Source organism: Apodemus sylvaticus, chromosome 5 (assembly GCF_947179515.1).
Source record: "Apodemus sylvaticus chromosome 5, mApoSyl1.1, whole genome shotgun sequence".
NCBI lineage: Eukaryota > Metazoa > Chordata > Mammalia > Rodentia > Muridae > Apodemus > Apodemus sylvaticus.
The window spans coordinates 2,271,958-2,296,379 of NC_067476.1; the positions used below are offsets into that span (position 1 = coordinate 2,271,958).

General features: G+C 38.8%; 1 protein-coding gene across 5 annotated transcripts in view; it reads right to left on the minus strand.

Moving 5' to 3' along the window:
- Window positions 1-20,538, minus strand: part of Spopl (speckle type BTB/POZ protein like) — a 67,913-nt gene extending 47,375 nt beyond the window's left edge. The window contains exons 1-3 of one of the 5 annotated variants that reach the window (XM_052181754.1): window positions 20,333-20,538; window positions 13,427-13,476; window positions 13,020-13,142 (exon numbers count right to left, since the gene is read on the minus strand). The gene's annotated coding sequence lies outside the window, so the exon portion shown is untranslated. Of the gene's footprint in view, window positions 1-13,019; window positions 13,143-13,426; window positions 13,477-17,384; window positions 17,492-20,332 lie in introns of all 5 variants that reach the window. The other 4 variants (XM_052181752.1, XM_052181755.1, XM_052181751.1 and 1 more) reach the window with 4 other exon arrangements.
- Between the last annotated feature and the right edge of the window lie 3,884 nt (window positions 20,539-24,422).

Below are 24,422 nucleotides of genomic sequence, written 5' to 3' on the forward strand. Positions count from 1 at the left end.
TTAGAGGATATTTGCATTTGAGAAACCTCATACAAGGTCATAGCCAAACAGGTGAGAGTTGGGCAAATTAGAAAAAATTTATTTTTGAATTGGTGCAAAATGCAGAGCAGCCTCAATGGAAGCTTGTGGGGAACTGTTTTTGTCTTGCAGACCCCACCTAAGCGGGTCTTTGGCGAAAACAATATTCTTAACTTATCCAGGTGTGGTTCAGGATGCAGTTCATACTTATTATTCAGGAAGACTCATCTAAACTCAGGGAGTTTGACAAAACGTCTTTTAAAGTCTCTTTAAAAGTTTGTATCAAGAAGATTGAGGCTAGCTGTGTTCGAGCTTCAAAATTTGTTATACAGGGAAAACATTTTACCTGGTTGATTTTATACTTCCTTGTACCAAACGGTTATGCTAATTTTTCCTTGTGTGGGCTGTACTTCCTGAGTACATCTTTTGATATGTAAATGTCAATCCCTCAAGCTTAAAAGGCTCAAGCCTCAAAACAGAAAAATACAGATTCAAACTGCATCTGTGTGTGATTGTGTCTGTCTGTCATCCTACAGAACCTGTTCCTCTCCTGAGATCCAGAGCTCCCCCTTGGATCTGAATTCCCCAGGCTGGGACCATCCATGGCAATAAAATTGCAAATTTTCTGTAAGGCAAAGGACACTGTCAACTGGACAAAACAGCAACCAACAAATTGGGAAAAAATCTTCACCAACCCTACATCCCACAGAGAGCAAATATCCAATATATACAAAGAACTCAAGAAGTTAGACTCCAGAGAGCCAAATGACCCTATTAAAAAATGGGGTACAGAGCTAAACAAAGAATTTTCACCTGAAGAATTTTGAATGACTGAGAAGCACCTTAAGAAGAGTTCAACATCATTAATCATTAGGGAAATGCAAATCAAAACAACCCTGAGATAGTGAAAGGATAGAAAATAATACAGCCTAACTCTACTGACCCCAAGAAGTCAGAAGTGTAAGTGGTATCTTGCTTTGTTAGAAACTAGGTAAAAGGTCACATTCCAGAGCCCACCCTTTGTTTAGACCTAGCAGAAAAGGCCTTGAATAGGTGATCCTGGCCCCACAAGGTAACTGGAAATGGGCTAAGCTTATCTTGCTTCAGTAAACTTACACCATTACCCCTATGCAGGAGTTCATGCAGCTATAGACATTCAAGAAAATAGGAAACTAATTGGTCCACTGAGAGCAGGCTCCAATAATTTAAACTGACTGGCCTAAAATCTATGGAGTGGTACAAATCAATTGGCTCGAATTTCTTGGGCTCCCCATGCTAAGAAATGATTGGTTTGTGATTCAAGGGCTTTGTCATAAACTTATAAAAGCTGTCGCAATTCAGCACTCGTGGTCCTCAGTCCTCTACCCCTGAGAGGTGTATGGCTGTGAAACCTAGAATTCTGGAATAAAGAAATCCTCATGCTATTGCATCGAGACCGTTTCTCGCGAGTGATTTGGGTGTCGCCTTCCGAGGTGTGGGGTGCTGGGGCACCCTCGGTTTTGGGGGGTCTTACAATTTCACCTCACACCAGTCAGAATGGCTAAGATTAAAAACTCTGGAGACAGCAGGTGTTGGCAAGGATGTGGAGAAAGAGGAACACTCCTCCCCTGCTGGTGGGATTGTAAGCTGGTACAACCACTCTGGAAATCAGTCTGGCGGTTCCTCAGAAAACTGGGCATGACACTTCTGGAGGACCGGGCTATACCACTCCTGGGCATATACCTAGAGGAGTCCCTGGCAAGCAATAAGGACACAAAATCCACTAAGTTCATAGCAGCCTTATTTATAATAGCCAGAAGCGGGAAAGAACCCAGCTGGCCCTCAATGGACGAATGGATACAGAAAATGTGGTATGTGTACACAATGGAATACTACTCAGCAATTAAAAACAATGAATTCATGAAATTTTTAGGCAAATGGTTGGAACTGCAAAATATCATCCTAAGTATGATAACCCAATCACAAAAGAATACACATGATATGCAGTAACTAACAAGTGGATATTAATTAGCTCAGAAGCTCAGAATACTCAAGACACAATTAACATATCAAATGATTCTCAAGAAGGAAGGAAGGATAGGGCTCTGGTCCTGGAAAGGCTTGATCCAGCATTGTAGGGGAGTATCACAACAGAGAAATGGGAGGGAGGTGATTGGGGAATGGGCGAAGGGAAGAGGGCTTTTGGGACTCATGGGGAGGGGGGAACCAGGAAAGGGGAAAGCATTTGGAATGTAAAAAAAGAATATAGAAAATAAAAAGAAATGATACTTTGCAATCTCAAAAAAAAATTTAAACAAAAGTATGAGCAGAGTAATTCATTTAGGAAGAACAAATGACATTCAAAAAGTTTCTAAAATGGGAGAAAAAAAGAAATGACACCAGATGCGCTGTATTCAAGGGATCCATCCTATAAAAAGTGGGACATTCTCAGTGCCCAAGGTTAGCACAATGATTGTCAATGTAAAACCTAGAGCTCTCATTTTAAAGAGAAAAAAGATAGCTCACTGTAGCCAGCCTGTTTCTGGTAGTATTGGGGAACACTTCAGTGCCTTGGTAACTGTCCCTAGATAGAGCCCTGCAGGTGACAATAGATAGCTATACATTGACACACTCCAGACATGGCCATTCAATTTAGTGCCCTGCATATAGCCCTTCTGTGAAGAAAGTAAAGAACTGTCATACTTGTGTGTGCCTAGTCTGGTATTGTATTGTCTCTGGATCCCTGGGCTGTCATACCCAACTGGTGAGTATGACAGTTGTTGGATCCTATCTAAAGAATTATGGTCCAAACAATCAATTTATAGTACTTATATGATTCTTGTAGCTGTAGAAATATCACTTAGTTCCATAGGCCAATATATGGGGCCGGTTAGCACATTTCTTGGTGTGGAAGCAACATGGAAGCAACAGCAGACTTTCTCAGCTATCATCATCAATGTTCAACTACTGCTTCTCCATTTGATGCCATGTCCAAGTAGGTGCTCCCCTGTCAGCTGCATCATGTTCCCACTCCCCAACAGGTCCATTCATAGCTAACCATGGCCTTGAAATTGGAAAAGATTTCCAGTTGGTGCCAGTTACCCATAAAACAGCTAATCTAGGGAATATGGGTGGGGTGCAGCTTGTTCATGAGTGCATATAGGCTAGCCTCATCGTTTAGACCCGGAATCTAGATAAGAAGCTAGGGTTCTTTCTGGGAGTTGTATATGAATAGAAACTGTTCTATGACCTCAACTCTCCCTGGTTTAACTGCATAAAGGATTGTGGTCCAAACAATCAATTTATAGTACTTATATGATTCTTGTAGCTGTAAAAATATCATTTAGTACCATAGGCCAATATATGGGGCTGGTTAGCACATCTCTTACCATGGGAGACGCCAGCACTAGATAGACCTGGACATGACTGGAAAGGAATGTGCATGGAGGTGGGACTAATCTGCTTTTCTTAACTATTGCCTTTTCAGTAAAACCTAACCACCTATTATTTAGTAAAAATAATTAAACCACAAGTTACATGGCCCCTTATTGTAATGACTCTTTAAGTATTATTGAAATACACAGTAGTTAATGATCAGTAAGGTTTTGTTTCACACCTTAAAATGTTATTCCTATACATATAATTTCATTTGATCTCGTACAAAACTCCTGGGGTGTAAGATAAATGATTTAGCAGCCAAGAGCACTTGCTGCTCTACCAAATATCATTTCCAGCATCCACAACTATCTCTTAACACCTCCTAGAGCATCAGGTATATAAAATAAAAATAATAAGTTATTTAAAATATTAACATAATCAAAAACATCTGAATAAAAAGATTTAAAGAGTCACGTGCAAAGTCTGTTTTATTGATAAGGAAACTTTAAATGCAAAAAAGAAAAAAAAAAAAGACATAAGCTTAGGGTATTGATTTTTTTCCAAAAGGCCAAGAAATCAGAAGTTAAACTCATAAATTTTAGTTAAAAATATTCAATTCTAAGCTCCTTTATCTATACAAATTTACAGCTTGCTAGGTGTAGTAAGTCACATTGTATTAACTGGATTTGAATTTAGACACTGCTAAATAAGATACTTAGAAAAAGTTATACTTAACCTATGCCTTCAAAAACAAAGTACAATATTAGGCTGTTTTTAACAGAATAATCCAGAGAATACTATTAAAGTTGCAATTTTGGTTACAGATATTAACATCAGGTTCAAAACCATGTGCACTTTCTAAACCTCAATTTTCCTATCCATAAAATTAGAATAATAATTTCAAAATACTAGTTTGCTCAAGGGGTACACATACAAAACATTTAGTTCAGTGTCTAGTACAGAAAAAGAATGACTATAGAAAACAGCATTATCAGAAACTATGAAAGAGGGAACCTTACCCAAGTAAAGTTCCTGAAATCTTATCATTGCTTTTCTACCTTTTATCACTTGGGCTCCCATCAGTTTTTCTATTAACTATTATCTTAGATGCTCTCATGGTGCTTATATATAATAGTTTTATCCACCTTTTAATCCAAACTAGGCGAAAAAAGTTGATACCCAAGCACTCTCCAGGAATTGCATAACCTGAGTGAACTTTACTGAAACAATGGAATTGATTTATATCTTCACTAAGCTGTTGAGTACCTCTATTAAAGCTCACTGGCATTACTTTAAAAACAAAAATCTATGTATGAAACCTGCAAGTAAAAAACAAAAGGGCGGGAGACTCTAACATGAGGTACTGCAGTAGAGGATGAGTCTGTAGAACACACAGTATCTCTGGAACAACTTTTAAAAGGCAGGTCTTATGAAACTGAAAGATGGCCACTGGTGGGAGTGGTACTAGAGCACAATTGCAGGGAACAAAGGAACCTGGTTTTGCTAAGCAGCATTGTCTGCAAGTAGATTTGGGCCAGTGGCCAGGCCAGCACAATGGAGCTCCCTGCTGCCCTTTGTGCTGCTCACTCTGCTTAGGGGAATAGAGCTTGGGTCTCATGAGCTGCCTGCAGGCTGAAAGCACAGTGTTCATACCCAGTGAGCCAGTGGGGTGGCTGGCACTGAAGGCAGAGATATGTGCGGTGGCCTAGAGCTCACTCTCAAGTATCCTGCTGCTAGACACCCTAACTCTAGGCAACAGCAGGATATCTAAGAGGAGTCTCAATGATAGTCCAGTATTTATAGTGCCCCAGAAACCCGAACCAGATCAATAACTCATTGCAAAACGCATCTGAATGTAAAACTGTTTGGGTAAACAGTATATTGTTTGGCACACTGCACTCACTTTATAATGTGAATGATGCGAATAAATGAATAAACATGCAATGAAGTGGAACTACAGTGGCAGAAGTGGCAATAGGTGTTGGAATGGAGTAGAGATGGAGAAAGGAGCATGTCTGTACTGAGTAAGGCCAGCAATGTAGTATACAATAGCTTGCCTGGAGGCTGGATTGCCCTAGCTTTGGGCAACACCAAGATATCCAGGATGGAAAACCATTTGTTTACTGAATTGGGTATCCTCAAAAGACTCCCAGGGTCTATGCTGCCACCAGAGGCCATGTTGGTGTCAATGGTTCATGATGTAGCATGGAGAGTTAGGGGTTAGAAAGTTATGGAGTTGGGAGTGGGGGTGGTGAGATGGTTGAGGTGGAAGGGTATGAAGAGGGTTGTTGGTGCTGCTGATGAAGATTATTAGATGTCCATGTTGATGTTTGTGGTCGGTGCTACTGCCAGAGGCCATTTGTTTGTGATCCCTACTATGGCTAGTTCATGATCTGTGCTGCTACTGACTGCTATAGGCAAGGAAGCTTTAATTGCAGGGATATCATTGACTGCAAACTCATAGTTGAGATTAGGAGACATTGGAGACTTCTTCAACAACCCCTTATGGAAAAAAGGAAGGAAAGAAGGGAGGGAGGGAAGAAAGGAGGGAGGGACGATAGGTCTGGGCAGCAACACATGGAAAAGAGCCCTTAAAATGGTGATAAAGGTGTTAGAGTCATTTATAAAACATCCGCTTCAGTCTTCCCGCCACCATTTGCACCAGGGAGCCAGGTGACTCCACAGCCTTCTGTGCATGGCCCACCAGGAGAGAACTATCTCCCAGCAGCGCTTTCACTTCTAAGCATGGAGGTGAAATCTAAACCTTCTCACTGGAGGGCAACAGCATAACAGCACACAGGGCATAAGCTCAGTGAAGAGGCTGAGACAGAGGTCTTCACACTGCCGTATGTACCAGGGAGCCAGGCAGCTCCACAGCCTTCTGTGTACAGACCCTGCCAGAATAGAGTTGGTCTCCCAGGAGCACAGACACAGGCTTACAGGCCCACAGGAGGGACAAGCTCCAGCCAGAAACAGCAAGACCAACTAGCACCAGAGATAACCAGATGGCGAAAGGCAAACACAAGAACCCTACCAACAGAAACCAAGGCTACTTGACAACATCAGAAGCCAATTCGCCCACCACAGCAAGTCTCGGATACCCCAACACACCAGAAAGGCAAGAGTTGGATTTAAAATCATATCTCGTGATGCTGATAGAAGGCTTCAACAAGGATTTAAGTAACTCTATTAAAGAAATACAGGAGAACATGGGTCATCAGGCAGAAGCCCTTAAAGAGGAAACACAAAAATTCCTTAAAGAAATACAGGAGAATGTGGGTCAACAGGCAGAAGCCCTGAAAGAAGAAATATATTTCTTCAATTTTATCAGAAGTATTTTCCATGTCAATCTTCAAGTTTATCAGAAAATGTTTATAATTCTACTTTCAATCAACTTAGGAATACCTTTATGCCTACCATTATTATATCTATATAAAATTTTCCATGATAATCTTCAATTTTAACATGTTTTTCTACATTTTTCTACAATTTTATGAGAAATATTTTCCACATAAATCTTCAATTTTATCATAAAATGTTTCTACTTCCTTTTTCAATTAATTTAGCAATATTTTTATATCTACCACTTTACTCTTTAATTCTCCATGAAAATTGTCAATTTTTATGTGTTTTTCTATATATTGCTTCTATTTTATCAGAAATATTTTCCATGTATATCTTCAATTTTATCATAAAATGTTTTTACTTTCTTTTTCAATAAAAGAACATGCTTTTCAAAAAAAAATTGTGATAAAGATAACGAACTGTAGCTCTTCACAGATGATGGCTTCTGGTGGGGAGGTGGAGAAGGACTCAGTTAACTTTAAGGTCCTGGCCACTGGGAGTTTAGCTATGTTCCAAAGATTATACAGACAACATGAATTGGACTTGGTGCATTTTTTTCTTTTTCTTTTATGGGGGGAGGGGAGAAGGGGGAAGGGTGGACTTGAAAGGAATGGGAAGTGAGTATGATCTGGGTGCATTGTATGAAATCCCCCCCAAAAGGAATAGGTTGGGAAAGGAGAATGGCTATTTTATAAACTAAACGGATGTTATTTTGTGGCCCTTTGTTTTCTCTCTTCAGAAAAGGAATACTAATTTCTTAACCACAGGAAGACTACAGTGAGCATGGATCAAATGAAGAAAGGTCTTTAACATACTCAGGACAGTTTCTGCACCATCAGGTACTAATTCTGCATGCACTGACATTGATTCTAGGCACCTTTCAAAATTCACCTAACTGCCAAAACTTTCATACTAAATAAAAACTTTGCTTCCCACTTCTCAATTCTCTCCTGTTTCAGGAAATTTTCATTAAGTAATTTTATGTTTACCTTCCACACTTGTTTTTAAAATAAAAATCACAAAAGTTCTTTGCCTTCATATTTTTCCTGTTTGATTCATGAAACAATGGTCAGAATATTTAACTTAAAATACTTGATTCCTCAGAAAACTGGGCATGTCACTTCCTGAGGACCCTGTTATACCACTACTGGGCATATATCCAGAGAATTCTTCAGCATGCAATAAGGACACATGCTCCACTATGTTCATAGCAGCCCTATTTGTAGTAGCCAGAAGTTGGAAAGAACCTAGGTGTCCTTCAACGGAGGAATGGATACAAAAAATGTGGTATATTTACCCAATGGAGTACTATTCAGCCATTAGAAACAATGAATTCATGAAATTCTTAGACAAATGGATGGAGCTGGAGAACATCATACTAAGTGAGTTAACCCAGTCTCAAAAGATCAATCATGGTATGCACTCACTGATAAGTGGATATTAGCCTAGAAACTTTGAATACCCAGGGCATAATCCACAAATTAAATGATGTCCAAAAAGAATGGAGGAGTGGCCCCTGGTTCTGGAAAGACTCAGTGCAAGAGTACAGGGGAATCCCAGAACAGGGAAGTGGGAAGGGGTGGATGGAAGAATAGGGGGACGGAAGAGGGCTTATGGGACTTGCGGGGAGTGGGGACCCAGAAAAGGGGAAATCATTTGCAATGTAAATAAAAATAAATAAATAAATAAATAAATAAATAAATAGAAACTTAGGAGGGGAAAGGATTTCTTTGGCTTATGTATTCAGATCATGATTTATATTTAAGGGAAGTCAGTGCAGGAACTTGAAGCAATAAACATAGGAAAAAAATACTTGATTTATTTATAGATCATTCCCTAATATTCATCTCCTATAATTCACCGAAAACCTTATTGTTACAAGAACAAGAGAGTAAACTAGCCAGTAGAGATGAGAGCAACATCTATTGGAAATTCTGCACTGATTTTGCAGTATCTTCCTGCCAAACAAATGAAGAACACTGTCTGATATCTCTTAAATCTATCAAGAGGGGCTAAAGAGACAGCTCCACCTACCCCCATACACCACGAAACTACTTAAGTCATGTTCTTTTATTCTAAATTTTTTAAATTTGGATGCTCATGGACGTTCAGCAGCTCAGCATTTTTGGCATCCTCACACTTCCTCTACGTATGCTTCAATGAAATTGAAGGGTCCTATGACAGGCCAATGGCTTGGACCCGACCCTGTACTCATATGGGGACGAGGCCACGTTTGTGTTTATTCACAAGAAGGTGGTTGCCAGAAAGGCTGGTGGGGCAAATGGAACAACCCCACACTCCTGCTCACTCCCCTACTGATGATGATGACAATTCCTGCACACAGTGAAGTTCTCTGGGCCTCTGTTCCTGACCTGCCACTGATACATCCAGCAGTGTGGTCCAGACCAGAGATTCTTGTGACCAGTAATAATACTCAACTTCTTAGATCTCCCTGGACAGGGGAATAAATTTATAAGACTGTGCCTTTCAATTCATTAGTCATGGGATCCCTGTTTGCTTTGTGAAGAACAGTACAAATGATGGGTGTATTTCAGTATTTCCTCAAACTTGGAAGAAAAAGGTCTCACAAACTATAACTCAAATCATAGAGATAGGCATGCCTAAATAAGGGATTTGTCCCTGATTCTCATGAACTACAACCTTGTAGATCTGGACCCACAAAAAAATATAGAACAGGTATTTAACAAAGTTATTAGTTAGAAAAAAAATGTTTTAATCAACGCCCCCATGTGGTTTAATGTTTCCAAGAGAATACAAATTACTGATTAGACAGGTAATCAGTCATACATTGGGCAAAAGGAGATGTCCATAGGCTTTTGGCAATCAGAAACAGGCCATTTCCAACAACATATCTGAAAGTTAGCTACAGCTCTCTATAAAGTTATATTGGCTATAGACAAATTTGGGACAAAATCTAGATATCAAACAAGTGTTAGTACATGTGTCAAAGCTCCCAATCTTTTATTAATTGGTCATGTTAAAATTACTTTAGTTTCTTCTACAATATTTAATGTAAGTTGTGCTGATTATACACTTTGTAATTGTGTTAGTATGTTGAAACCTGACATGTCTGTTATGGTGGTCTATCAACCAGCTTTTGTTTTACTGCCTGTGAATATTACAGGACCTTGGTACTGGAAAAAGTGAGTCAGGCTTTAAGTAGAAGCAACAGGGTAGTGGGCTTGATTATTGCTGGTATAACAGCTTTAATTACATTAATAGCTAACACCACTGCCTCTACAATTGCTTTGACACAAGGGGTTAAGACAGCTACCTTTGTTAATCATTTAACAAAAAATGTTACTAATGTTTTAAGGATTCAAGAGGATTTAAAGAGGCATTTAGAACTACAGATTGACGTTCTTTATGATACTATTCCAATTATTAGAGAAGAGGTTCAGAGTTTAAAAGTAAAAAAACATCTCGAGTGTCATGCTAGATACCAATAGATTTATGTTACTTCTAAAGTTTACAATGACAGTCACTATAGTTGAGAAAAAGTTCAAAGACACTTACAGGGTATTTGACATAATTCCAACACTTCTCTAGGTGTTTTGGCTTTACATACTGAAATTATAAATTTAAAGAATGCTGTTCCACTGAACTTTGATGCTGCTGATATTACTGGTAAAATTGTCCATGGCCTAAAGTCAGTGTTTCTATCTTGGTCAAGCTTCAAAAATGACATATATGATTGACCATGCTAGCCCTTCTTGTCCTGAGAATACTTTTATTACTGCCCATCTTGTTAAAGCTTGCCTTTAACGACATCAGCATGCTGGCAGCCAAAGTACATGACTTGAAACTAAAAACAAACCCCCAGAGAGTCATTCATTTAACAGGCTGACAAGCTAAAGATGGATAAGATTCTGGACAGAGTCTAACCAACCTAAGACAGAGACATGTGTGGAGAGGCCATGTTTGTTTATTAATAAACACTAATAAGGCCATGTTTTTCAAATAAACACAAATAAGCTACACGTGTCTTAAAGACAGTTAAGAAAGACATTCTTGTCAGAACAACCTAAGACAGGCTCAGCCTTGTTTATAAAATAAAAAGGGGGAGTAGTAGAGAGCCTTATTGGGGTACTCTGCCAACTGGCAGGAGTCTGACATTGGCCAAGGAGTCTTCTGGCATTGACCAGGGAACTTGACATAGACCAAGGAGAAGGAAATGGGATGTTTGGCAGGAATTGACATCAGGGCATGACAAAGAAATAAATCCAAGCAGGAGTCTGACTTTAGGGTGGAACAAAGAATCAGGCTTCAGTCATATATGACTTTAGGCGAGGACAAAGAAGTAGGCACAGACATCTTCATCATCTTCGAAACAGCGATCACCTGAGTGATCATGGGGCTTTGTTGTTTATTGTCTTGCTTATTCCTTGACTATTGTCTTGCTTGATTCGTCAATGTACTAATTACATATGTGCATGTAATTAAATTGATTTAAAAGTAGATTGGAAAAAATAAACCTGCCTTCAGTCCAAGAAGTGACTGAGGCTTGCTACAGTTTTGTCTAATTATCTCTTTCTTTTTAATCCTAGTTCCTGAGCTGGAGAACTTGCTGACTGATTGAGCTGGCTTGGTCAAGATGGCTCAGCAGTTACAAGTAAATAATGCCTTTGCAGAGGACAGGAGGAAGCAGAGATCAGTATCCAAGCACCCATGCTGGGTAACTTAACTGTAGGCATTCCATAACCTCTTCTGGCTTCCAACAGTACTGTACTCACAGATACAACCACACAGATATATGCTCATGTTAAAAAATAGAAATAAAATTGTTCCTTTAAAAAAAAAAAAGTCAAGAAACTGCAATGCACTACTTTTTGTAAGTACTTGTGCTATTATTTCCTGTACTAATAACCCTTTGGAACAAATGTTTCATTGCAAGAGGTTAATACTTGAAACTACATATTGACCTAACATTTGCTTTGCCCATTTTTAAACAAATCTAAGAAATGCTTCTTGTTCTAGAACTCCAAGTCACTTGATTTTTTTATTCATGTCTTTAGCACATCCTGAACACATATGTATTACCTTTTTAAATGGACCAGCAACTGAAACAAAGATGAGAGTTGAGTTAGATAAAGTCCCCAAACTTATTCAACTTTCTTAAACCTGTGGATCTAGAAAGAAGCATGGGCAGCCAAGTTCCTTCAACTCCTTCCAGTTGCTTCAAGACCACTTTTCCAGCCTTCTTTGTAACACCAACTCTTTTCTCTCTTGTCCCACTTATAATCTTTCCTAACCTCAGTTAAGATTACTCCACACCTGTGAACTTTCAACCTATTACCTACTAGCAACAAATCCCCTGACCTTCCTGAATAACCTATTTTATGTTACCATTTGTTCTCAAGTAAACTTGTTTGATAGATTTACTAACTCTGAAAATAAATCTTGCTTTACCTTTTCATAACACAGACTTAATCCTTTAATACCTTGCTACCAAAACATCCTTGCTCTGTCACCAGTCTTTCCTTAAAATTATCTTCCTTACCAAACTTGAAATCTGCATGTAATACTTTTAACAATTCACTATTTTGTTCCATTATTATAACCTACAAATAAACTCTCGTCAAGCTCATCACCTTTTTTGAGCTGAAAAGTAGAGCATAGAAAGACTTCAAAAGCAGAACAGCACCTGTGTTAAGGTATCAATTTCATTAATTAGTACTCTGCTGCAAACTCAACAGTTGTCAAAGAATTTGCTTCAAAATAAAGGCCTTACCAAATGATGAAATAATTACTTGGAAATTTTAAGTATAATGTCACTAGAGCTTTCAAACTGTTCAAAATGGTAAGCCCTAGCCAAACATGCCTATTTCAGTTTAAATTATGAAACTAGAAATCCAATTCTGCAACTGTTCTAGATTTAATTTAACTGTTCAACAGACCTAAGGCAATAGCTGCTCTGTTATAAAGCAAAGATTGCAGAATTTTTTTTTTATCATGGCACACAGATTTATGAAACAGAATCAGTAAGCATGCTCTAAGAAGAATTAGCCAGTACTTCAATTCACATACCTTTCTCCATTTATGATGGCTCATTTCCATTGTCAAGTTAACTATTCTGGCATCAACTAAAACCCAACCAGCTGAACACAAGGGTAAGAAATTATTCTTCATTGAATCACTTGAGATGGGAGACCCACCCTAAATCAGAATCATATGAGGTCAGAAAACTTACCTTAAATCTGAGTCACATATTCTGCTGGCAGCTTACATAAAACATGTAAAAAGGAAGATTTACTTTTTGCCTGCTTGACCTCACTTACCCCGGGTAAATTCATTTCTTCACTGGACTTAAGAGCCACCTTCTTCGGGATTCCAATGTAGACTAGAGACAAGCTGAGACATCCAGCCTTGTAGACTGAAGAGCTATCAGATTCCTGGCCTTTCTGTCAGGAAATGACCACAGTTGGACTAGCCAGAGCACAACTTGTAAGCCACTCAAATTAAGTTTAATATATATAGATTTATTCTATAGGTTCTGTTCTTCTAGAGATGTCTAACTAATAACCACAGTTTCCATTTATTCCTATCCTGGTAGTTCAAGAATATCACAAACTGCAGCAATATACTCTTGTCGGAACTCAAAGTAGAAGATAAAGGCATCAGCATCAAATACACCACTGTTGTCACTCATGGCAGCAAAGAATTTGCTATTGTTCTTAATACTCACTGTTTGTCCTGGTTAGGTTTTTTGTCAACTTGACATTTGGAAAGAGGTACCTCGATTGAAAAAAAAAAAAATGCCTTTATTGGGTTGTAGGTAACCAAGTCTATAAAGCATTCTTGATTACTGATTGATGTGGGAGAATTCTAATGTAACTCTCATTCATTAAGAGTTTAGGCTCTCTCAAAAAAAAAGAGAAAAATACAAATAAGACAAGCTATTACCATTGCTCCTGGTTGCCCATCAGACCCCACTGTGAAGACAGTGTACACTTTGATCAAAGGATATGAAGAACTCAAGTGAATAATGACTGGGAGGCATCCTTTCTGATAGCCAATTTTCATAGTACATAGGGTGCTATGTACACTGTTGGAAGAGAAAGGTCATCAACACTTTACCTATCTGTGAAGCACAAGAGCTACAATAACCATCTGCATGGTCATTAATAAGGGTAAGCAACTATTTTCTGATTCAACTTAAGGAGAGCTATATAAGAGAAAATGCATGCCTAGTAGTTTAAATACGGTCAAGAATTCATGGTAGCAAAGCTCATAGGCCCTACAGGTGAACCTAAGTGCTGGAAGCTGTAGTCATCTAAAAGGAAGGACCCTCAATTATGAAAAATGCCTTCAGAAGACCAGGCTGTAAGCAGACAATCCTGTACAGCATTGTGGGTGGGACCATCCCTTGGTTCTAGATTTTGTAAAATAGCAGTTGAGCAAGCCAAGAAAAGCAAATGATTAAGGAGTACTCATTCATGGCCTCTTACAAGGGCTCCTGCATGCTTCTGCCTTCCCAGATTGAGATCCTGGCTTCCTCTCTTTCAATGGACTGTGATATGCAAGCCAAATCAACCCTTTTGTCCCCAACTTGCTTTCATCATGGCGTTTCCTCACCATGCAATGATAACCCTAATTGAAAGAACCTTTCACTATTACTTTCTAAATGACACACTATCAAACTGTTCTCTGAATATGCCATCTCTAAATGGATTAATGAAGCTCCTGGTCTCCCTCAAAGAAACTTTTTTAAGCAGAAAACTGGCTGAGAGAAGTGAGGGTGAATAGGAGCAAAATACACTATATGAATATATAAAACTCTCATATGTTAAAATATTATATTAATAAGAGCAGAACTACAATATTCACAATAAAAATATATACAATAAACAACATTTAATTTGGTGACTTTAATTCCATAACTCAATAATGAAAAAGAAAAATTAGATGCACTTCCTTCAGTGAAACTTTCGTTTTAAACAAACAAAAATAAATAAATCTTAAATAGGCATGTTATGAGCCCATAGTCAGTTTGCTTTCTCAATATTTGTTAATTTCAAGTTCTGATAGCTAAGAAAACTGGTGTAGACAGTATTTCCCTTCTTAATATGTAGCAAAGTCTCACAGAACAACAAAGGAGACAATCACAGTGTGAGTAGTAGGTCAAGGAAAAGTATATTACAATATGTGTAATTAAAGCTATAGACAATGTTGCAGATTAACTCAAAAAAAAAAAAAAATTGAGTACTAAGAAACCTGACCAGATTTCAAAGGTTGGAAAGCTGTTCTACGTGTATGTAGCAAATGACTCAGAAATACATTATTTTCCAAAAGCTAATAACTATACTAGAAAGCTACAATTTTCATGAGAATCCTGTTTCTCTCATACAATACTTAAATTTGTTTTATATTTTCCATCTGACGAACTGGGACCATCTTACAGATTTTGTGAAAATATACAGGTGTCTGTTCCATGTTCCATGACCATGTTCCACAAGGAAAGAAATCATGTTTATTTTGAGAAAATAACCTATTTACAATGCAATACCATTTTATGGCCAAGATAGCTAAAAAATAAGATATGGCATAAAGCAATTGTGGCAGAATATATAGGAACCAGAATTCATGCTCCTTATGTATATTATAAATGCGAAAATCATATAATGATGCTCTCAAACCATAGTGGAATTAAACTAGAATTGGGCTATAAAACCCCAAATTACTTGGATGTTAAACAGCACACTGTTAAATACACTAAAGTAGACAAAAATTAAAAGACAATTTATTAAAATCTGTGGGATGTACCAAAACAACCCTCTAAGGAAAATTAGGAATAATGAATGAATATTTCATTAGCCTCTGTTATGTATTTGTGGAGTCAATTAATCAAGTGTAGACTAAATAAAATACTTCTATAGAAATGACCTGCATATATAATGAACATTACATTTCTTTTCCCTTGCCCTTAGTCTGTAAACAAGACTATATAGTATAGTAACAACAAAGGAGTTACGTTATAGGCAATATAATACTCTCTATATAATAATAATTAGGTAATATGGGTCATAATAAATTGGTCTAAACTATGTGAGAAGATATGCACTGATTATGTGAAAAATACCTCCCCATTTTATAAAGTACTTGGGTATCTTTCCATGTTAGTATCCATAGGGACCTTAGAATTGATGTCCCATAGATACCAAAAGACAACTAATTATCAGAACATCAGTGAGGATTTAAAATCTCACTTATATTTCTGTCTTAGTAAACAGGAAAAACAAACAAACAAAAAAACAAAAAACAAACCAAACCAACAAAAACCACTGTAAACCCAAAGTTAATAAAAGAAATCAACAAAATTGAAATAAGAAAGCAATAAAGAAAGAACAGCAAAACCAAGAAAGGATTCCTTAGAAAGAAGCATGAAACTGATAAGCTTGCAGCCCAACTGGTAATCAGGGAAAAAAAAGAAAAAAAAAAGACACAAATTGCTGGGAAAGATCATAAAAGACTCCATGGAAGTGAAATGGGTAACATAATCAATTCTATATCCAGTATTGGATAGTCAAAATCAAAATGTAATGAATGTAATGAACCAATTCCTTGAGAAAGAATCTTCCAAATTCACATAAGAGACAGTGTTAGCAATCAGGCACCTCCACAGACCTCCACAGCCAAAAGGGACCCCATGAAAATGTCTGCAACCAGGCATCTTCCTAGCCAGCTTTCAAGGAATCAGCTGACATTAAAACATGTCCTCATTAGTTGCCCAGAGGTGATAAACTATCACCCCATTGCATGCTCTCTTGTGCATGCAATACAGCCTAATAAAAGGCCATGTTTTTCCACCTCCCATCTTGTCTTCTCTTTCCCCCTCCCTTTTCATAAATTTCCCGAGATCTGTTTTTGCATGGTGTGATTTTTGTCAGAATCTACCATGTAGTTCCATCAGATAGACTGAAAAGGTTAACTCAGTAACTTTGATAAGGTCTCCCCATAAGGGAGAGGCTAAATTACTTTTCTCAGACCACAGGGAGGTCCCTGCGGCTAAGGGAGACCCAGAGTTATTCCAGAAACCTTTGACCACCTACCTCATCCCCTAACCACCAATTAGTTTAAAAGTAACACTGTTCTGCCAATCACATAGTGTCTAATGGCAGCTGCCCTGAGGACTGTAAAAAGACTCTCATGCTGGATTGAATACAAATCCTCTTGCTTTTTTCATTGATTCCCATCTCTGCATGGTCCACTCAGGGGGTCTCACTAGTAAGTTAAGACTCCCGGAGTCTTACAAGACCAGGGGAAAAGATTGATCTGCTAAAGAAACTTAATCAATAATAACTATACTTCCAAACAAAGTATCATGCCTAGGTAGCTTGATAATTTAAGGAAGAAATTATAGCAATTTGGGGGCTAGAGAAATAGAGAAATAGACTGCTATATTTGAAGAAGCCAAGGTTTTGCTTCAAGAACCCACATGGTAGGTCACAATCCTCTGTAACTCCACTTCCAGGGGAGTTACACCCTCTTGTAGCTTCCACAGACTCTTATGCATATATGGTGAAAATAAGCTCACAAAAGCATACACATACATACATATATACATAAACATAAAAGTAATAAATCATTAATGGGGCAGAGAGATGGCTCAGTGATTAATATTGCACATTGCCCTCCCAGAGTACCTGAGTTTGGCTCCTAGCAACCATATTGAACAGCTCACAATTGTCTGTAACTCCAATTCCAGGGGATCCAACACCTTTTTCTAGCTTTTACTAGCACCTTCATATACCTGGCATATACAGGATAAACATATTCATAAATTAAAAATATATACTAAAAGAAAAGACACTTGGAACAATCTAAGTATAGTCCTCGCCTCTCATCTAGAAGGCTTTTCTTTGCAACAGAGACCATTATAAAGGGATACATCTATGAAAGACTTCCTACACCAAAGGCTCAAGAACATTGTAAGAAATGGAGCAGAAAGATTATAAAAGCCAGTATATTCATGGAGTGTGCTGTAAGATTATCTATACCTATAAAGTCTCATCAATATGATGCCTAAACATGATGCCTCAAAATGATATAAAGTACATCTTACACATCTTTTCTTTCAAATCATTGTTTTCTTTGGCTGGGACCCTGCTGAACCAAGGCTACAACATTAAAATTCCTTGCCCACACATGCTGTCAAAAACACCTGGAGTATGACCTTATATGTCCCAACTACTATACTACCCAACCAAGTTCAACTTGCTATTAAACACTCTAGCCCAATGTCACTCTTTTTCCAAGTCAACTTAAACTGCTTTGATGGCACTATTCATACCAGAGTAACAATTATTCATCTACCTGGCCCTTGTTATTTACATATAGTTAAGTCTAGAACACAGTATCTGATACTGAGTCTTTAAAAAAAAAAAAAGGAGAGGTTACAGATATGTATCCAAATGTCACCAAACAAAACATATGTGTACATGTACATACATATATGGGCCAGAGGTCAAGAAGAAAAATATGATTCATGCTATAAATTTTTAATCCCTCTATGCTGATAGTGGTAGCTTTGACAATTAAAACTGAATTTAATCATCAAATGGTTTGTAGGTGGACTAAGGAACTCATAACTGTCTGCATGTCACTAAAACCAATGTGCATTTTGTAGTTTTTTAACTGATTTCTTAGCTACATTCAACACTGTTTCCTGGGGTCTGTAGAGATTGCTCAGTGGATAGGGGCATTTTGGAGCTCTTGCCAGAGGACCTGGTTTCAGTTTCCAGCACGGACATGATGGCTCACAATCATCTGTCATTCCAATTTCAGAAGAGCCAATGTCATCTCCTGGCCTCTGTAGACACTGTGTACCTGTAATACCCATCCATACTAAGGATAGACACTTGCCTCTTTAGACATACTTCAGGTACCAGCCTTTTCCTCTCTCTGAGCTCCCAAATTGAGTCATTACTAAGTCCTATCAATTTTGCCTCTCAGGTATTCATGAAAGCTACTTCAACTCTGTTCTTGCTATTCTAAAGTTTCATCATTTCTTGCCCAAATTATTATCAGGTCCTGGTACTTGGAATATAAGGCTTAGGAATATAAATGAATGTAAGAGGTGCAAAGAAAAGAATTGCCAGTATTCTAGATGAAGGCAAGTCTTTGCCTCCTGTAATTCAATATAAAAGTCATGTGTAGACTACCAACCCAGTTCTGAATATTTCACCTATAGTACTAATATTGTTATGTAATTTTTCCACTGTGAAAAATCTATGTACTTCATTTCATTTATTCCAAAATCAATGATAAAGTTTTACAAGTTCCAAACAGATATCTGAAACAGGAACTCATCTATTTTACTATACAAAAATTGGGAACACAAAGCTAAAAGATGTACTTGAAAAAAATATATATATATGCATAATAATGCAGTACAAACCTTATATACACCAAAAATGGACATTATGTAAAAACAACACAGTACCTCTCAATTCTTACTTTCCTCTCTTAGAATCAACTTACTAACACTTAAATCAAGTCAGGTTATAAAAGGGTAACATTTCAGAAGCACTTACCACATTCCAGGCACTGATAGGTACTTTAACTGCATTAACTTGCTCAAGCACTACTACCAAGGTATATTGTCACCATCTCCTTTATAGTTATAAGCCTACTGAAGGCTATAAAAGTTAAATGATTTTCTCAAAGCCAGAACAGGGCTTGCTGGGTAGAATGTTTGGCAATTCAACTACACTCTCTGAGCTCCTAACCATGAAGCAACATTTCTCTTAGGAATGATGGAATAATTTGAAATATTCTGCCACTCTTATCAAGGGGCGGGGGGGGGGGGGGGGGGGAGTAATTTTCCCAGTTATAAGCCTTTTACTACTTCTGTTTCCATCCCAATAAACAGTGGGTTTCAACTGTAGAAGAAAATAAGGAAAGTCTCCTAATGAGACAAACTAAGCCCAGCATTATTCAGATATACACTAAGTGTCAGACACTTGGGGAAAATCGGCAGACAACTTAGGCATTGTATTAAGTTATGGAAACAGAAGGAGTGACTTTTATTTCTATAGGGAGTGTCAATTTCTTGGAGGGCGAAAATTCTATCACCCATTTCCTTTTGGCCAACACAAATACACATACTTAAGACAGAGAATTAGAGGGAAATATGGCAGCAAAGGCTAAAAAGGGAAGACAAATTTTCGATATTCAAGAATTAGACTATTAATCACAAGGCTGGCTTGTCATGTCCTGGTAAATATGAGCTGTTAGGGGCAAGAATGTGGTTGGAGACGGGCACTCCTGGTCCGGGGAGCTTAAATCGCCCTAAGATGAGCTAGCAAGGACGACAGTTTTCAGAACCCATGCTTGCGGGGACTGATGAAGACTATAAAGGGGTGCGCTTCTTTTTGCTTCGGGAAGACAGGAAAAGGAATAAATGTGCGAACCTAGATTCAACGCGAGCAAAGGGGGATCTGAGACCGAAGCAGCGGACTCCGGAAGGGGCAGGGACGACCAGAGGAAGCCGAAAGGCCGGAGGGAGAGCGGTAGCAGGGCCGGAGGGCGTGGGCCGGAGCACCAAAGAGAGGGAGCCGACCCAGGACCGGCCGGCGGCAGGAACACCTACCGGGACACGCGGGGCGGCGGGCGGGCCCTCGGCGGCCCTGGGGGCCGAGGCTGAGGTGGCGGCGAGCTCCTGCAGCGGGCTCCCCCCGGCCAAGCCGCATCCTCCTCCCGGCCTCCCTCCTTGTTCTCGACCGCTGCTAAACTTCTTCCCCACAGTAAACACACCCGCCGCCAAAGAGTGCGCCCGGCTCGAGCGTCCAGTTTCCGCCCCGCCAGTAACAGGGCGCATGCGCCAAGAAGCTTTTCCTGCTCCGAGGTCCGGAACTTCCGGCGGCGGGTTTGCGTACTGGGCTGCCAGTTTCCTACTACCCATATACTTCTCAACTCCAGATAGAAAGTTTCCCCGGAGCAAGAAGCCCAGGGATGCCTCCTGTCTCAAAAGATCCCGTTACGGAGAGGAAAACAGCAGGCCGCCAGGGCCCGTTAAGAATGCATCCGGGTGTAACTTTTGCTCACCTCCCATTCTGAGCCCCAAACTGTTTTAAAAGCTGAGACCCAAGTCTGTGTGGGTAAATAGTTGGATGTAAGACATTTTAGGTTGGAGAGAATGAAGGGGACTTTCCATACAAGAGAGGAGTCTGTAGAGCTCAAGACCAGCCAACAACTAGAGATTGACCCACAGTAAACTAAACCTTAGCAAATATGGCAATGCAGAGGTTACTGCTTCAATTCTTTAGCCATTGGAAGCTTAAAGAAATGTATGACACCAGAACATTTTTATTGGCACACTTATATTAGCTATTTGTCCTGTTCCTACAACAAAATACCTGAAGAAAACCATGTATGAGAAGAAGGATTTATTTGGTTTGCTAAAAAAGTACAGTCCATCATGGCAATGAAAACATGGTAACAGGAACATAGGGCCACATTGCATCCAGTGTGCAGAAGCAGAATGATGAATCCTGACTGACAGGTCGCCTACTTTGTACTCAGTCTGAGACTTGTCAAGTTAACAAATGTAACTACCACAAATCCACCCCCTTGTTAACTGAACACCCAGGTAACAACAGAAACCATATGCACTGCAAGCAGAATTGGTAGCTAAAGGAATGTATTTATTTAGGAATGAGGAACTAGACAGACAGAAGAAAGAGAAAAAGACCCTCGGCAAAGCAGAGGAGTAAATGATTTGAATAGACAAAAATGAAGTCTTTTCTTGAGGGTTGGGGTTATTAAGGCCAGTGAAATGTTTTCCTCCCTTACTTTGGAGGTTGATTGGTTTGAAGAAACATAGGATGATTGTTTTTCAAAATGTGTAATGTGTTCTGAACTGTTGAGTGAGTCCATCAACAGGAGCTTATGGGTTGAAGACAAAGGCTATGCGGCTTTTGTCTCAAGTCAAGAAGATGAGGAAGAAGCTGGCCATCTTGGAAATTTGGAACCTTTATTACATTTATTTATGGCCCCCTCTCTCTATCTGTTTGCCTACCAGGGAGTCTTTCTAACTGCTGGTCGTCATTATGCCCTCTCAAGAGATCACCCTAACTGCCCTTAAAGACGCTCTGTGATTTGGCAGTGAGTCCGATGAGAATTTATCTAAGGGGCCATGATAAAACTTAGCCAATAGTAATGATCCATAGCATCAGACAAGCATTTGGTAATGATATGTATCCTTGAAGCTTGTCATGAGTAGGATATCATCTGTAGCACATAAAAAGGAAGATATCCATAGTACTGTAAATCCTACTGAAAGCAGTTAGAAAAATAGCTGAGGAAGTTTCTCCCTTATGAGAGGAAGAGAACAGGGAAGAAAACCATCCTAAGAATTATTTGCATACTTTGACAAAGGTAACAATAAGAATGATGATTTCTCTGACAACACTGTCTACTTTAAGATATGTATATCTTGGAAGAGGCCATTTTTAGTTCAGGAGTTCCAGAAGCCTTTCATTAGCCAGTTTAGTCTCAAAACTCTGCCATTGAGTTTCCTCTTGCGGAATATAAGGAGACAAGGTTAATGAGGAAAGTTCCTGAACATCATGATTAACAAACTTTGTTTAGTATTGTACTGTGACTATGACCAGCTAAGCCGTGCACCAGGGTCCAGTAGGATTGAAGGAGTGTTTGAGAACATCCCATGAGAAATGGAAAAGAGTAAGTGTATTATTAATTTAGCATACATAATTTTTGTTGGAAGAAAATGCTAAAGGACTAATTTGGATGAAATCTAGATACCATTTCTTTTGGGTGCCATTTTCTCTTTCTGAAAGAGAAACATACTGTCATTGTGCTTTGGTTCATAGAAGTACCCATCAATATCCCATAGGTACAACACTGGCTTTTGAATAATTTCTCCTAATTCTGTGAGTCTGATCATATGATGTTGGGGTCATCTTTTTTGTGCACTATGTAAAGACTGTCTTTGTATTATTTCAAATGTTGATTTCTATGTGTCAGAGAGTTGAGTGCAGACCAGACTTTGGTATTGATATTCATATGACTACATCATATATTGCAAACACACCCTCTCTCACTTTCTGATTGATTTAATAAAAGTCTGGTATCCTATAGCAAAGGAGGAAAGAATAGGTGGGACTTCCAGCAGAAACAGAATTTAGGAAAAGAGTCCATGGGAGGAAGTCACCAGCCAAACTTGGATCAAGAAGCAGGTGCTGGAGCTAGAGATTGAGAGGTAATGGGCCAGGTAATGGCACATAGGACAAGCCAGTATTGTCCAGTTCAAATACCTGAGAACCTACCCAGCTATAGTACCAAAACTTATAATAAATATAAAAGGTCTCTATGTCATTATCTGGCAGCTGGTGATCCAAAGAAAGTCTCATTTTAATATAATATGTCATTTACTTATTTAGTAAAGGAAAATGGATGGGTAGGATGCAGAATGTTTCATCAAAGTAATGGGAGGTTATTTTGCAGAAGAATGGGGATACCCTAAGTAGTAAAAATATGACTAAGTTTAGCCTCAGAATTTAGAAGGGTGAGCTATTGTTCCATAGTGAGTTCAGATCTCACTGGAACTAGAATGATCAGAAGATCCTGTTTAACTTCTGTATAAGCCCTCTCACAGGTCACAGGAGCCACAAAGCTCTAGAAATTCTATTCTCTGGCCTTTATCCATTCTTTTAACCCCAAATTTATGTACCTATCCATTTTCTTTGTCTCATAATAACATTCCAACATTATGTCCTACTTTAGATATAAAGGCCTTTTCTAGGAAGTGTCTCTTCTAATTTGGCCCATTGTAATTGTCCTGCAATCTTGAAGCCTGTGCCAGTTCCCCAAGTAGGTCTTTCTTTTGTGAAGGCACTAGTGTGAAGCCATCGTGCACTCTGGGTTTTCTTTAGGCCAAGTTTGCAATAGCTACAAAGGAGCTGAATCTGTTGATAGTCTGTCATTGAGGTACAATTAGTATAAAATCTATGGATCCAGAATCTAGAAATGTCCTCTCATTGAAGCATGAGAGTGGTTGAAACCACTTCCATGTAGGCTGTGCTTTATGTATGCCACAGGGGTTCCCAAATGCATGTATGCATGTTAGTGGTGGGCCTTTTGGTCATTTTACTCCTGACAGATTCAGCCTAGAAAGTAAGATTAGCTCTGGAAGGCCTCTAGCCACCTGGTTATGTTGATAAGTTGGGGGTTGATACTCTGTAAGTATCCCATAGGTTCAGGCAAGAGATCTTTTAGGACAGCTTTATAACTTACAGTGAATCTTACATATCTGGTTAGGCTCATGAACTCTGCACACAGAGGTATAAGATTGGTAGTGAGCTTTCAAGTTGGTTAGCCATTCTTGCCCAGAGAAATTAATCATATATATTGTGACATAGATTTTTCCCTGACAATTTTGTTTTTTCCACATAGGTATCAACCAGAGAGAACTTTTCATGGGGCTCAGACTCAAATATAAGAGTACTTCCAAAAGCATTTCTCCGTTTGTAGGTCTAAGACGGTCTTGTTCCATCTCAGAGTAAGAATGCACTCCTTTTTCTTCCTTTCCTGAAGAATGAAAAGTGGCAAAACTGTATGAGACCATTACCCATTGTTGGTTTTGGAATGCATCTTTCTATAGCACTAGAATCAGTGATGGTACAATGTTACATGTAACTTGGACCTTATTCCCATCTGTC